Source organism: Budorcas taxicolor, chromosome 6, assembly GCF_023091745.1.
Source record: "Budorcas taxicolor isolate Tak-1 chromosome 6, Takin1.1, whole genome shotgun sequence".
NCBI lineage: Eukaryota > Metazoa > Chordata > Mammalia > Artiodactyla > Bovidae > Budorcas > Budorcas taxicolor.
The window spans coordinates 62,231,455-62,246,948 of NC_068915.1; the positions used below are offsets into that span (position 1 = coordinate 62,231,455).

The following is a 15,494-nucleotide window of genomic DNA, read 5'->3' on the forward strand; positions in this document are numbered from 1 at the left end:
CCTTCTACACGGTTCAGTTCAGTTCAGTTCAGTTCAGTCGCTCAGTAGTGTCCGACTCTTTGCGACCCCATGAATCTACACTGTTAGTGGAATGTAAATTGGTGCAGCCTGTACTGTATGGAGGTTCCTTAAAAAACTAAAAATAGAGCTACCCTATGATCCTGCAGTTCCATTTCTGGGCATATATCTGGAGAAAAGCATATTCCAAAAAATACATACACCCCAGTGTTCATTTCAGCAGTATTTATAATCGCCAAGACCTGAAAGCAACCTAAATGTCCTCTCCCCTTTCTTTGAAAGGAAAGAGACTCATTGTTTCCTACAGAGCAGTGAAGCCATTCTCCTGTGCTCCTTCTGAGCTTCTACTCCTATCCCAGCCCCAGGCCCACTTTTTTCCCTCAAGATACCCCCAAATTGGGACTTCTCCCCCAAAACAGCTTTAACCTTTAAAAGATATCTTGCTTGGAGCAATTGCTAGAAAAATTAAAAAGTTTGTATAAAATCATCATGCACTGAATTAAAAGAATAGTGTCAATTCACTAACTCCTAAGCAGCAGACAAACTCTTAAACCAGTCCAAAGTATATGTTTGGCTCATTGGTTTGTAAGCATCAGTTAGTAAACAACAGGCCCACTAAATTCCTAAGATGGTTGGATATCAGATGGTTGCTGGAGATTAACTTCTATTTAATGTACACTTTTTAACCTGTTGTGATGTATCAGCCTATGCTGATTGGGTTATTACCAAAACATGTTGGGGGAAGGGTGAGGACTATATTATCAATTCACACTTTTTCCAGTCATATACTAGGGACAATGTGTATAGCTATAAGCATTTCTTTCCTTCTACAATTTAATTCCTGCATCTTTCTCAGAGATTACTGGATACCTTTTTAATACCTTCAAAGTTACCTTCTTTGTTCATCTGTAAACTGTGTTTGCAGTGAGACTCTACTCTGTTTCTTTTGCTTGCCCCAAATAAAGTTGTCTTGCTTAGTTTCTGAATTCATCTTGAGCAAGGGCTAAGGAGCATCAGGACTCAGTGGAGGATGGTTTGACATGAAGCTTGATGCTAGACTTTGCAAAGGGTCTAGCTTATTCCTTCACTGAGTTTTTGACTCTTGAAAAGGATCCAGTTTAAAACACTGATGTCAGGAATAGTGACAGTTATTTATTTTGCACTGTGAGGAGAGATATCTTGATTTATGTGGAGTTTTTCTGGAGAAGAAATCTATTTATTTTTACTCTTCAAAATGTAGACTCTTAGCAGTATATGTATCTTGCTGAAAACTTCTGAATGGTTTGCTTGTACTTGTTTGGGCTTGTGTTGAATATCCTTATATTTTAGCTGATTTTGTCCCTCACTGCCAGCCTACTGGAACCAATGCTATGCTTTTTCCTGGTTCCCGTCCTCTGTAATCCTTGTAAATACCAGGAGCAAAGAGATGATAGTTTATTTTGGTCTCACCGGAAATAAAGGTACTGATACTTATGGTCTGATGTAAATGAGGCCTGTATTGAGTGACAGTTTAGTCTCTGAGATATTTTTAATTCAGTTAAATTTTAAAATTTAGTCCTAATTTACTTAAAAACTTTAATTTAAAAATATACTCTTATTTTGCCATAACCTTTGAGAGATTGGTTGGGTGCAATTTATTATTTGTAGCACATTCTTTAGCTTTAATTATATGTCCTCTTTTCTGTGGACCAATGTGTGTTTGTTATGTTGAACCATAATAAGTGGCACTAATGGCAATGCCGTGTTGTTCAACCTTATGTTGTTCAAGAAAAAAGAATCGCTGCAGGAAGGGAGACTGTGACCAGATTGCAAATTACAGGCATTAAGGAGCCAGGCTGCAGTATTTCCTCTTGCTGTACTGAGGTATCCTACACTAATATCTGTGGGAGACAGTACACATGGGGCATGAGATGCCAGATGTAGGGGAAGGGCACCAGGACTCAGCATCTTGCTTTCTGTTCCTTGGTTCTGATGCGAAGGATTTTTGTCTATTAGGGATGCCAAAGCTTTGAAAAGGAAGCCCACAGCATGAAATTTCATTCAGAAGTATTTAGGAGACACGCAGATGCGTCTGACTCCATGCCAAGTGCCAGTTATATACAATGTTGAATTACTTAGCTGTTGTCCTGTCTCATGGAGCTTACATTCTACTGGGGGAGAGGGACAGGAAAATATTAGGAACAGGTGCTAAATTACAGATAGAAAATTACTATGAAGTTAACAGGGTCTAAGATTGAGAGTAATTAGAAAAAGGGTTTATTTAATTTGGGTGATCAGAGGAGGTCTGTTTTAGGATCCGAGACTTGAAGCTAAGACTTGGAACATTACAATGAGGCTGCCATAAAAGCCACCCTGGGAGCTGGGAATTCTGATTGTAGAGCTTTTCTGCATTCAAGCAGGTGCTGATGCTCTAAGGCAGGAAAGAACTGGCATGTTTTGGGTGCTATAAGAAAATTGAAGGAAAAACCTATGGGAAGATCATGAGCTTGACACAGAAGTGAGGCTGTGAAAGTAGTTTAGAGAATTAGAAGGAGACATGCTGTGCAGGATCCTACAGGTCATGGTAAGAGGTCTGGCTTCTGGTATAAATGGAAGACAAAGGTATTCAATGTTTTTAATGAGGGGAATGGCAAATGAGGTGACCATTCTGGCTTTGTAAAAGGTTATTCTGATCTCTGCATGGAGTAGAGATTGATGGCGAGCATGAATAAAACTGCAGAAATAGTGGACTTTGAAACAGAATGTTAGCAATAGAAGTGACAAGAAATGGATGGTTTCAAAATAAACATTGTAGCTGAATAGATAGGACTTCCTGATTGCTTAGATGTGGGGTGATGAGCAAGGAATCAAGATCAACTGCTAGAATGTTGATTTGAGTACCTGTCTACTTGGTGATGTCATTTATAGTTTAGAAGAAGGCTGAGCACCAAAGAACTGATGCTTTTGAACTGTGGTGTTGGAGAAGACTCTTGAGAGTCTCCTGGACTGCAAGGAGATCCAACCAGTCCATTCTGAAGGTGACCAACCCTGTGATTTCTTTGGAAGGAATGATGCTGAAGCTGAAGCTCCAGTACTTTGGCCACCTCATGAGAAGAGCTGACTGATTGGAAAAGACTCTGATGCTGGGAGGGATTGTGGGCAGGAGGAGAAGGGGACGACAGAGGATGAGATGGCTGGATGGCATCACGGACTCGATGGACGGGAGTCTGAGAGAACTCCTGGAGATGGTGATGGACAGGGAGGCCTGGCATGCTGCGATTCATGGGGTCTCAAAGAGTCGGACACGACTGAGCGACTGAACTGACTGAACTGAACTGAACTAAGTAATTGGCCTTAAAAGCCTGGATCATTTCCATATGAGGATTTATGCTTTGAGTCTTAGAAGCAGCCTCATTTATACATTCTAATAAAATTCCTTGACATTATTTTCACAGCTTATAATGTCTTTACTGGTTAATTTTATATTTTCAAATATTTTTTTGTTTTATTTTTAAAATGTTTCTGGGCTCTCTTTATCTTACTTTTCTTAGTCTACTGTGACTTTGGTTATAATATTTTATTTCGCTAGTATATTTTTCCTAGCTTTTATTCGCTTAGTTTCATTTAGTTTTCATTGATTACATTAAACTTCTTTTTATTTTTGGAAGCTCCTTTTAAATTTTACCTTTTACTGTTTTAGGTGTGCTTTCATTTCTCTTAATTTATTTTGTCTTATTTAGTATATTATCTTTTATCTGTGACTGTACTTTGCCTTATTAAATGGGTGGAAGATAAATGATCATTTCATGGATTAGCCCACCTTTTAAACAAGAGACTGTATATTTACCCTCTAGAGTTCCTGAAACAGTCCCGAGAGCCTAGGTACTTTAACAAATAACCTCTATTTCCATCTCTTTGCTTTTGTGCTTCACAGGAAGGAAAATAGAGATGCACAGGTCAGAAATTTACAGCATAAGTTTGCCTTCACTGAGGGCATAATGAAATGCTGAAACACTCCATAAGGCTTAAGAACTGACAAGGTCTAAAATCTATGTTCTTTACTATCTACTATCAGTTAACATTAGACAAAATTTATCATATACTGCTTTTATAGTGTTTTAGTGCAATAATAATAGTAATAGCAAGTATATTAACAGATATTATTATTAACCACTTTCTATGTTCTGTATTAAACAGTAACAATGCGTGTTAGTATCATGCTTTATCCTCATAGTATCCCTTAAAGATAGGTATTATTTTGAAAACATATATATGTATATATTTATAAGTGAAAAAAGTGAAGTTTGGTGAAGAAAAGCATAGACTTTGGAGCCAGGTAGACTTAGATTAGAGCTTCCCTGGTGGCTCAGATGGTAAAGATTCTGCCAGCAATGCAAGAGACCCAGTTTTGACCCCTGGGTGGGGAAAATAAGAAAGGCATGGCTACCTGCTCCAGTATTCTTGCCTGGAGAATCCCATGGACAGAGGAGCCTGGCAGGCTACAGTCTATGGGGCTGCAAAGAGTTGGACATGACTGAGCCACTAACACACAGAGATTCAGATTGTAATCCTGACCTTGCCAACTGTTAGCCGTAGGCTGACCTCAAACAGGCCCTCTTAGAATACTTTTACAATTCCTTTGAGTCTTATGTTCTCTATTTTTACAACTAGGATTTTAAAAGACGGCTTGCAGGGAAGCAGTGTAGATTCAAAAAGTGATGCTTGCAGAGCACATGCTCATTAAGCTTCTGCTTAGAGAAGAGGCTTCTCCCAGGCTCTGCCACAGTGTCGCTGCTCTAACTCCTTCCTCCCACATCCCTTGAGAACTGCCCTCCTGGCATTGTCCTACCCACTGAAACAGCCAGGAGATGAATCACAGACACCTTGTACTCTGAGAAAATTGTAAGCTCCGTTTCTTTGGAGGTCACAGAGGCCAGAACAAAAGGAAATGAGAAAAGGAGTACCAAGCTTTGTTCTCAGTCCTGATTTAGAGACCTGAGTTGATTCATCCTTCTTGAACCTGCCTTCAAAATCAGTGCCTTGATTTGCTTTTCTGGAACAGGAGATAGTCCTGGCAAGAAAAGCCCCTGGTAAAGAGGAGGAAAAGAGCCTAAAAATAGCTACAAGAATCCTCTCTGAACAAGGTTATTATTGTCACTATTTTACTTTTTTCCCTAAATCTTGTAGCTAAAAGCAAAAACAACAAAAAAAAAACATTAAGTTTTGGGCAGTATCCAAGGATTTGTGCTGGTTTCTAAGTCACTCTGTCTGATGTCTTCCTCATCCTATCTCTTTGTCTCTATCTCTAGCTTATCTCAACATAAATCTCTCTCTCTCTCTCTCTCTATATATATATATATATAAACACATCTATACTTATATATGCATATATATCTATATGTCTATATCAGTCTATATATCTATTTTTCAATCATCTATGTGAATCATGCATGTGTGTGCATGCTAAGTCATTGCAGTAGTGTCCAGCTCTTTGTGACCTCATGGACTATAGCCTGCCAGGCTCTTTTGTCCATTGCATTCTCCAGGCAAGAATACTGGAGCAGGTTGCCATGCCCTTCTCCAGGGGATCTTATTCATCCAGTGATCGAACCTGTGTCTCTTACATCTCTTGAATTGGCAGGCAGGTTCTTTATGACTAGCGCCACTTGGGAAGCCCAAATCACGCATAGGTTATTCTTTTAAACAAGGTAGACGATGTATATTTGTCTCTCAAAGAAGTCTGAGTTGGAGGTAGTGCAGGGGTACAGACTGTCTCTTTTCTATAAGCGGTTCTTCTAACTTACTGCACCTCCCTTCAGGGTGAGCCTCACTCCATGCTTCCCACTTTATTTAAAAGAGAAAGTGTAAGACAATCTGCCTAATTTAAGAGTGTGGCTTGGGAGCTGCTTATACTGGCAAGGACTTAGTCGTATGGCTGCAGCTAACCACACAGAGGCTGAGAAAAATAGGCTCTCACTGTATGCTCTGCCCAAAGAGGTCTCAGAGGATTTTCTAACTACAAAGGAGACTGGAGCATGGATAATAACAGTGGAGCAGAGGTAATTAGTATTCTCCCCATACTATTATAGAAGGAAGATAGTCCCACTGTGAGAAGGTCACTGAAGTTGATTTCAGAAAAGAAAGCAATGTCTTTCCAAATGCCATTTCTGAAAGTAAGCTAAATGAAACATCCATGACTTATACAAGTTTGCTGAAAACAAGAAGAAACACATATTTTAATTTCCAAGGCTCTATGTGTGCCTGTTCTCTTGCTCAGTTGTGTCTGACTGTGACCCCCATGAACTGTAGCTGCCAAGTTCCTCTGTTCATGGGATCTCCCAGGCAAGAATAGTGGAGTGGGTTGCCATTCCCTTCTCCCGGGGATCTTCCTGCCCAGGGATTGAAACTGGGTCTACTGAATTGCAGGTGCTTTCTTTACTGTCTCAGAGACCAGGGAAGCCATGCTAAACACGTAAGAGGCATTATCTCATTTATTTCTTACAACTCTGCATGACAGAGATATTTTTCTCTTCATTTTATAGCTGAGAAGGCTGAGGTTTGGAGGGATTAACTGCCCAAACTCACACAGCAAATAAGTAGTCGAGACAGGATTTAATGTGTGGCTGAGCCCACCAGTTTAACCCCAGTGCTACAACCTTCTTGGCAGATCTTGTTACTGGTATGATTTCCTTCCCCTTAGGATTAGAGGAGGATTACCATCATCCTTATTCTCTTGTTTTGAAGATACATAATAAGTGGACTCCCAAAAGAATGAAAGAAATCATCTGATTTGTGGCTGATTGGGTTCATTACTTTCTGTTTTCCTTTCCAGATTCATTCTCTCCTTCTCTGGTTTGCTGTGGGCAAACCTAACAAACTGCACCACTCAAATGCCTTTAGTGTCTGACTTCAAGTGCTTTGCCCTCTGACATCAGTCAGAAGGAGACTAGAACAGGAAATCTGAGGGAGGCAGGAAACAGAGGTATTTATTTTCTCCGTTCCCTTCATTCTGAGGTGCACCTTAGGCAGACCTTGAATTCCTCTTGGTCCCTTTCCCACAACTACATCTTTTGTTGGGCTGCTGCTGCTGCTGCTGCTAAGTCGCTTCAGTCGTGTCCGACTCTGTGCTCTGTATACATTAAACTCAAATGTAGTAACAGCTTCCTCTTTTTGCCAGCACTTGGGTGCTTCATCAAGCCTGTTGGTTTACTTAATGCTGTTCAGACTTCTGTAAATGGGTCCCTCATTAAATGCTCTTCAGCTAAATTGTTTGTACATCCCAATTTCCTTCTGGGATCCTGAAAGATGCATTGGGTTTATTCTCGTAAATTAAACAAACAAAAATATTAGATAACCCATGACCCTTTTACATGGTAGAACTTTATGAAAAAATAGTATAGCTACTTTATTTCATGAGCATGAATTTCACTAGAGATGTCTTTCTAGGTAGCAGCTAGGTAGGAGTGGTGCTTTGATCTTTTGATAATTTTACTGTGTTGCTATTGTTCAGTCGCTAAGTCTTGTCCGATTCTCTGCGACCCCATGGACTGCAGCACTCCAGGCTCCTCTGTCCTCCACTGTCTCCTGGAGTTTGCTCAAATTTACTAAGGTAGTAATGACAAAATAAAGTAATTTTCATTGACTGCTGCAGTGATGATTCTTTAGTTAACCCATCTGTGTTTAGACATCCTTGGATCCCATCTGGGTTAAACCCCATTCAAGTAGGAGCTCCCTCCTATTGATGAAATTTTAACTGACATTTTTATCATCTAATTATATTTCTCAATTACTCTCACCATATGAGTCTTTCTCAAATATTTTTCCTGCTGAGTAATTAAATATCCATGTGTCCCAGAAAAATAATCAACTCAATTTTCATCAACAAAGTTTTTCATTAACTGTCCTTTTTTGAGTCTTCAAAGGTCTAGTTGAAAGCTTACTAAATCTCCCATAATAAAGAATACTTTAGCCATTCTACAACTTAGCTAAGAACTTTTATTGTCTGGAAAGTCCTCAAGTATGTCACTTTTTCAATAGGTTACACAACTGAGTTTTTCATCCCACTGTTTTATATGAGCCCCCCTTTTATTACAGTCCCTTTATGGTGACATTACCCCAAAACAATTGTGAGACTCTTGTTGATTTGCATGTACCTTTTATTATTTATTGACTGTGGATGGAAAATGTTTGTGAACCAGATTTCGAGAGCTTGAAATAGATTCTAGCTTATAAATGCCCTTGGGGAGTTCAATAATAATAATAATAATAATAAACAAGTAAATGATTACTATTTATTGAATTCCTATCATGCATTATACAAAGTTCTAGACTCATATCATTTCATGCCATCTTTCCAACAACACTGTACACATTATTATACACAATTTACAAATAAGGAAACTGAGTCTTAAAGAGTTTTTGTCCAAGTTAATTTGTAAGTGGAGACACTGGGATTTAATCTGGAATCTTATGAAAAAATCATTTGATTGTAAAAATAGACAAGTTGGACTACCTTAAACTAAAAAGCTTTTTCACGGCAAGGGAAACCATCTACAGAATGAAAAGTCCACCTTCAGAATGGGAGGAAATATTTGCAAATCATACATCTAATAAGGGGTTAATATTCAAAATATAAATTCAATAGTGAAAAGGCAAATAATGCAATTAAAAAATGGGCAGAGGATCTGAATGAACATTTTTTCAAATAAGACTTACAAATGGCCAACAAGTACATAAAAAGGTACTCAGTGTCAGTAATTCTCAAGAAAATACAAGTCAAAACCATGAGACATCACCTCACACCTGTTAGAATGACTGTCATCAAAAAGACAAGAAATAACAAGTGTTGGCAAGGATGTGAAGAAAAGGCAATCCTTGTACACTATTGGCAAAAATACAAATAGGTGCAGCCACTGTGCAAAATAGTATGGGTGTTCCTTAAAAACCTTAAAATAGAACTACCATATAATCCAGCAATTCCACTGCTGGGTGTTTATCTAAAGAAAACAAAAGCACTAACTCCAAATATATATGCACTCTGAATGTTCATTTCTGCATTATTTGCAACAGCCAAGATACAGAACAACCTAACTGCCCATCAATTGATAAGTGGTTAAAGAAAATATGATACATATATGTTTTTCAACCAGAAAAATGAAGGAAATCTTGCCATTTGTGATCTCATGAATGGTCCTTTATGGCATTGTGCTAAGTGAAATAAGTCAGAGAAAGAAAGCTACAATATGATCTCACTTATATGTGGAATCTAACCCCCACAAGAAAAATTAAAAAAAAAAGAATCCCCCAAAGTCATAGACACAGAGAACAGATTGATGTTTGCCAAAGGTATAGTGGGTGAAAATAAAATGGGTGAAGGGGGGGGGGTCAAAACTATAAATTTACAGTTATAAAACAAATAAGTTATATGATATTACATACAGAATGGTAACTGTTGTTAATAGTACTATACTGTATATTTGAAAATTGCTAAGAGAGCATATCTGAAAAGTTCTCATCACAAGAAAAAATATTGTAGTTATGTATGATGATGAGTGTTAACTGGACTTCTTATAGTGATCATTTCACAGTATATACAAATACCAAATCATAATGTCATACACCTAGAAACAGTTAGATGTTATATGTCAATTATATCTCAGTTTAAAAAAATACACCTTTGTGAGCTTAGTCACCGTATTCTAAAATTCAATTTATGAGGAGAAAATTTTGTGACACAGTAGGTGACAATCTAAATCTATTAAATAATGCAGTCTTCTGGCTTATTCTGCTCAAGCCTCAATACTATCTTCTTGTAGCCTGGTAACTTGGTATCACTTTTATATGATTTGATATTAATATTTTTGGGGGCTCCAAAATCACTGCAGATGGTGACTGCAGCCATGAAATTAAAAGATGCTTACTCCTTGGAAGAAAAGTTATGACCAACCTAGATAGCATATTCAAAAGCAGAGACATTACTCTGCCGACTAAGGTCCATCTAGTCAAGGCTATGGTTTTTCCAATAGTCATGTATGGATGTGAGAGTTGGACTGTGAAGAAGGCTGAGCGCCGAAGAATTGATGCTTTTGAAGTGTGGTGTTGGAAAAGACTCTTGAGAGTCCCTTGGACTGCAAGGAGATCCAACCAGTCCATTCTGAAGGAGATCAGCCCTGGGATTTCTTTGGAAGGAATGATGCTAAAGCTGAAACTCCAGTACTTTGGATACCTCAAGCGAAGAGTTGACTCATTGGAAAAGACTCTGATGCTGGGAGGGATTGGGGGCAGGAGAAGAAGGGGACGACCAAGAATGACGTGGCTGGATGGCATCACGGACTCAATGGACGTGAGTCTGAGTGAACTCTGGGAGATGGTGATGGACAGGGAGGCCTGGCGTGCTGCGATTCATGGGGTTGCAAAGAGTCAGACATGACTGAGAGACTGAACTGAACTGAACTGATATTAATATTAAGGCAAAAGGAGAGGCGGCCTTCTGCCATAGGAAAGAAAATAATATACATTGTTATGAACATTTGTTTGGATGATATGGATTTATTATAAAAAACAATCAAGATTAACCTCCATAGGAAGTTGTTCTTTAGAACCACACTGAAAAAATTAATTACATAAAACTAAAATCAGTCTTTGGCAGGTATTTTCTAACACCAAAAGTCTGTGTTATATAATTGCACAAAACAAGTCAGCCAGTTTAATTTTACGCTTACTTCTGCCTGCCAGGGACAGAGGAATACTGTGCTTTTTAGAATGAAATTATCCACAGGAGCCTTTACTGGTTTTTTTGGACACTGGTGGGATACTGCTTCAGCTGTTTTGAACACTTTCCAAGCCTAAATGTTTCGTGTAGAATACCAGGGCCTCGGTGGACTTTGTTCATGTGCTGGAGACGATCCAAAGCTAATTCCTGAAGTCAATCCTGCCTTTGTCAGCTGGGCTCAGGTGGCCCATCTCTGGGGTGGATGTAACCTTCCATTCTGGGCCACATGGCAACCATAACAATACACGTTTGTTGAACACATCCTTTGGCAGGCATCCTGCTGCGTAGTAGTTGAGTTGCTTAAACACCAGCTCTGCCATCTGCTCTCCTGATTACACAGCGGAAGGATCCTTTAGCAGCCAGGACTTGACAGTCCTAGCCTCCTGGGCTTCATCAGAAGTCAACTGCCAGTGGTTTGTTCTTTGCTTCCTATCATGTGCCCAGATGAGAGAAGTGATAACTAGAGGAAATCATTTGCATTGTCTTCATCCCTCTGTCTACTCTAGGTATCTGTCTTTCTATTTTGGTCCCTTGCCAGTTTACCTCCACCAAGGTACATGTTGATTCATGACCTTGTTTATTTTCCTTTTTAAGTGGCAATTATTATAAGAAACTGCCATTTGGAGTTTATTATTGAATTTACTACAAAAAGATAGAAGACATAAATTTAGCAAATATTTATTGAGTATGTACAGTGCATTCCACAAAGGGCTGGTCCTTGAAGCTGTAGCCCCTGTCATCACCATGAGGATTGCTGTGCAGTGGGACACAGCATGGTCTAAGAGCACAGAGGTGGGAAGGACTGATTTTTGTCTTAGAAAATCAAAGACATTTCATTAAGAAGGTAACGTTTCCATTGGGTTTGGGAGGATGTACAGGAGTTTCCCAGAAGAGGATGGTGAGGATAGGAGAAACTTTAGGCAAAAGGATGGAGCATGTGCAAAGGCATGTTATCTTATCTTATGCAAGGATGTGGTGTGTCCAGGAAAATGGGAGAAATTCAGAGGATCAGCATATGGTATGACAGCACAGGGCTGGAAAGGTTGGTCCAAAAAGATAGTGAAGGCCTTTGTAGATGGTGCTAAGGATGTTGGGTTTCATCCCAGTCACTCAAAGATATAATAAAATATATACAGAGAAATAAGTGCAGGAAGGCATTAGAGAGGGAAAAGGAACCTGGTTTAAGCAGGCGAGATGAATCATATATTGTTTGGTTCAAGAGCCATTTCTGTAGTGACCTGGAGACTATGGGCTTCTCTGGTGGCTCAGTGGTGAAGAATCCACCTGCCAATCCCTGCAAATGCAGGAGATCTGAGTTTGAACCCTGGGTCGGGAAGATCCCTGAGAAGGAAATGGCAATCCACTCCAGTATTCTTGCCTGGGAACTGCCATGGATAGAGGAGCCTGGCAGGCTACAGTCCATGGGATCACAAAGAGTCAGACACAACTTAGGGGCTAAACAATAACAAAAACAAATGTTAATGTTTTATAGTTAATAAAAAGGCAAGGGTTATTTATTATATCAGCCAATTCTTCTAAAATCTTATGTAAGGCATTGCATTATGTAAACTACTGTGCTAAGAAAACTTTGTTTCAGTGGAGGAGCTGGCTAGAATCAAACTTAAGGCTCAATCATAGCTATCATTTTGTTTTACGTGTGCCACACCATCATATGTAAACTATCAAAGTAAGTATTATTATCACAGTTTTTGAAATGAAGAAACTGAAGTATGAAGAGCATAAGGGAGGTACCTCAGGCCTTGTATTTGACTAACAGAAAGGCCTGGGATACTGCCCTTATCATCACACTTTAGTGTCTTCATTTCAAAAATCGTGACAATAATACTTCACACTGATGATTAAAAGAGCCAGTGTCTGTAAACCACTTAACATATCATTATTATCATTATTTTCAGGAAGATATTAATTTTCAGAAAAAAAACCCATGATTCTACATTAATTGGAAAATATACTAGAAATATTTCCACAGGTATATTGGCAGTCTTGGCAAACTGTGCCAATCAACAGAATCATTAATTCATTTCTAATTGCATGGACTTGTATGTGGAGTTATATTTTAAAAGCAACAAACTCACATGTGACATTCCTAGCCAAATTACCAGCCAGGAAAAAAGACTATTTCTCAAGAATGCTGATGCTTAGGGAAATACACTCCCTTTTTTGGACACAAGGGCTTCATTATTGGTCAAGTAATAATTGGAAAGCTCTCGATGGAAAACAGTATGGAATAAGACCTTTGGAATATGTAAATGCAGTGCAGACAGAGTTACCTTGGTAAATATCAGGTTGAGAGTCACCCTGGTAAATGTCCCAAGGCTCGGGATGGGAGGAACCTAATTTTTCCTGCATTGGCAGGCAGAATTTTTAGTGCTGAGTCACCAGGAAAGCCCATAGTCTTTGCCAATGAGGCTGAGATTCCCATCCTGTTGCTGCTGCCGAAGCAGAGAGGACACCATTTGATGCCTTTGTCCTCTTTGTAGGAGCTTGCACTTAGATTCAGCAAGGACAAGGTCAGGTGGAGGGTGCAGATGTGGAACCCTGGGCAAGCAGGCAATTTTGGTTGTTGTAACAGCTCAGTACGTAGCTCAGGGACCAGCGGGCTCCTCCCAAAGAAACCAGGGGAGGTCCAGCCACGTGGAGCTGTGGCGGAGGCCACACTGAGCAGCTGCAGTGAGGGGGCTGGAAATTCTTACCTCCTTGGTCTCTAATAGAGAGCAGAGCTTTTCCTCCCTCAAGAACTTGGTCCACCATTTGTGCTATAGGCATGCAGATGTCTCCAAGAGCGTAGCCTCTCCTGCCTTTCGTTACATGGCTTATGTGAGCACACCCTGAGTTTCTCGTGAAACATGGAGTCTGCTCCTGTAGTACTGATGGTGCTGGGATGATTTGGCTGAAGAGAGTAAATTTCATGCATCTGGGGTAGTGAGATAGTCCTTTTCTGACCTGTGCATGGTATTCTAAACAGCAGAGTAAGGCACCTTGGTAAGATAAGGAAAGATCTGGGAAGCAGATACATGATGGCTGCGTGGGTACATTCATATTTTTTGTAGTCACTGGGGTACATTTTCTTTCACTGAAGAAAAATGAGTGATATATTTTCCTTACTGCTTAGTTCACTTACCAAATTTCCTGAGGCTTTTCCCATTTTAGTTTATGCAGAGAACCCGTGCCCCTGTAACTCCTAAAAGAAATAGAATGTATCAAGAGTGAAATATACCAGTTATTACCTCATTTTAGGCTTTTAATGTTTTGTTTGGGTGTTTCCTTAGTTTGTTCTCACTCTAAGTAAGTCATATCTGTATTTCTGGCAAAACCACTGACAAACAAAGGAGTATAATGTGTTTTCCGTAGCCCTATACATTCATTCACTATGCTTTGTTGGACATTCCTGACTGTGATTAAGATGATATGCGTGCATGTGTGCTAAGTCACTTCAGTCTTTTCTGACTCTCTGCCCACCAGGGCTTCTCCAGGCTCCTCTGTTTGTGGGATTCTCCAGGCAAAAGTACTGGAGTGGGTTACCATGCCCTTCTCCAAGGGATCTTGCCAATCCAGGGATCAAACTCACATCTCCTATGTCTCCTGAATTGGCAGGCAGGTTCTTTACCACTAGCACCAATATAAAATAAACTGAAGTAAATGAAACGCAAAACTAAAGGCTCCTGTACATCCCTGGTGGAGTTTCCTGCCTGTCTTAAAAGCCTCACCTAGGAATGAGGCTTTTCTTCATCTGGAATCTTCCAAGTCCAGATCAAAGGCTACCAACCTCAGAAAGCCTTTTCTGCTCCCCATAAGCAGATCTTATTTTCTCCCTGCTGGGATCTCCTGGTTCATCCTTTTCCTGTGTCACTCATTTAGCAGTCATCTCCCATTCTCCTTGAGGGTTACTTGGTGGTGTATTTACATAAAAATGTATAGTAATCTCCTAACATGAGGGCCTTTTTTATTTTTTAAATGAGTCTTTGTGTTTTCCACCCTGCTCAGCACAAACAGGAATCCAGGAAGTATTTTTTTTTTATGTGATGATATTTCTGTCTGTCTTGATTAATCAAAAACGGCATTCATGAGTGCTCATTCACTCATTGTGTCCAACTCTTTGTGACCTCATGGACTGTAGCCCTGTTTGGTTCCTCTGTGCATGGGATTTTCCGGGCAAGAATACTGGAGTGGGTTGCCATTTCCTACCCCAAATCAAAAATGGATTCAACACTTCTTCTTTGCCAGGGATATGATGTGAAAAAGGCAGAGGCGGTCTTGTCTTTGATAGGAAATAATGATGTCTTCCTTCTTTCCCCTCTATGGCTGGATGTTGGGAAATAGAGTGGGAAAAGGTAGGTAGAGGCTGGAAGGGAAAGGAAAATGGAGTAGTTCCAAAAGACACGATGGGTTTGTGGGAAAGTGTGCATTGCCTCTGTCTTCCTTTTCACAGTAAAATTTTAAAAGTTGAAAACATTAGCTCTCAAGTAAATCCCCTGCTGGTGTTCTAGTTCCAACTCTGCTTTTTCTCTGGGTGACCTTGGAATTGTTATTTAATCTCACTGAGGCTCAATTTATACTATTATGAGAATCCACCGCATCAAATTAGATGATGTCGGGTGTCCACTCACAATATGTACTTTTGTGGGTGCTTAGTAATTTTATTATTACTATTAGTTGCTCTTGTGTTTATATGCTTGACTCTCAGGAGGGGAGGTCCAGGACTATT

At 39.7% G+C, this 15,494-nt stretch overlaps 1 protein-coding gene across 1 annotated transcript in view; it reads left to right on the plus strand.

Moving 5' to 3' along the window:
* Nucleotides 1-15,494, plus strand: part of GRXCR1 (glutaredoxin and cysteine rich domain containing 1) — a 136,361-nt gene that overhangs the window by 104,851 nt on the left and 16,016 nt on the right. The window lies entirely within an intron of this gene.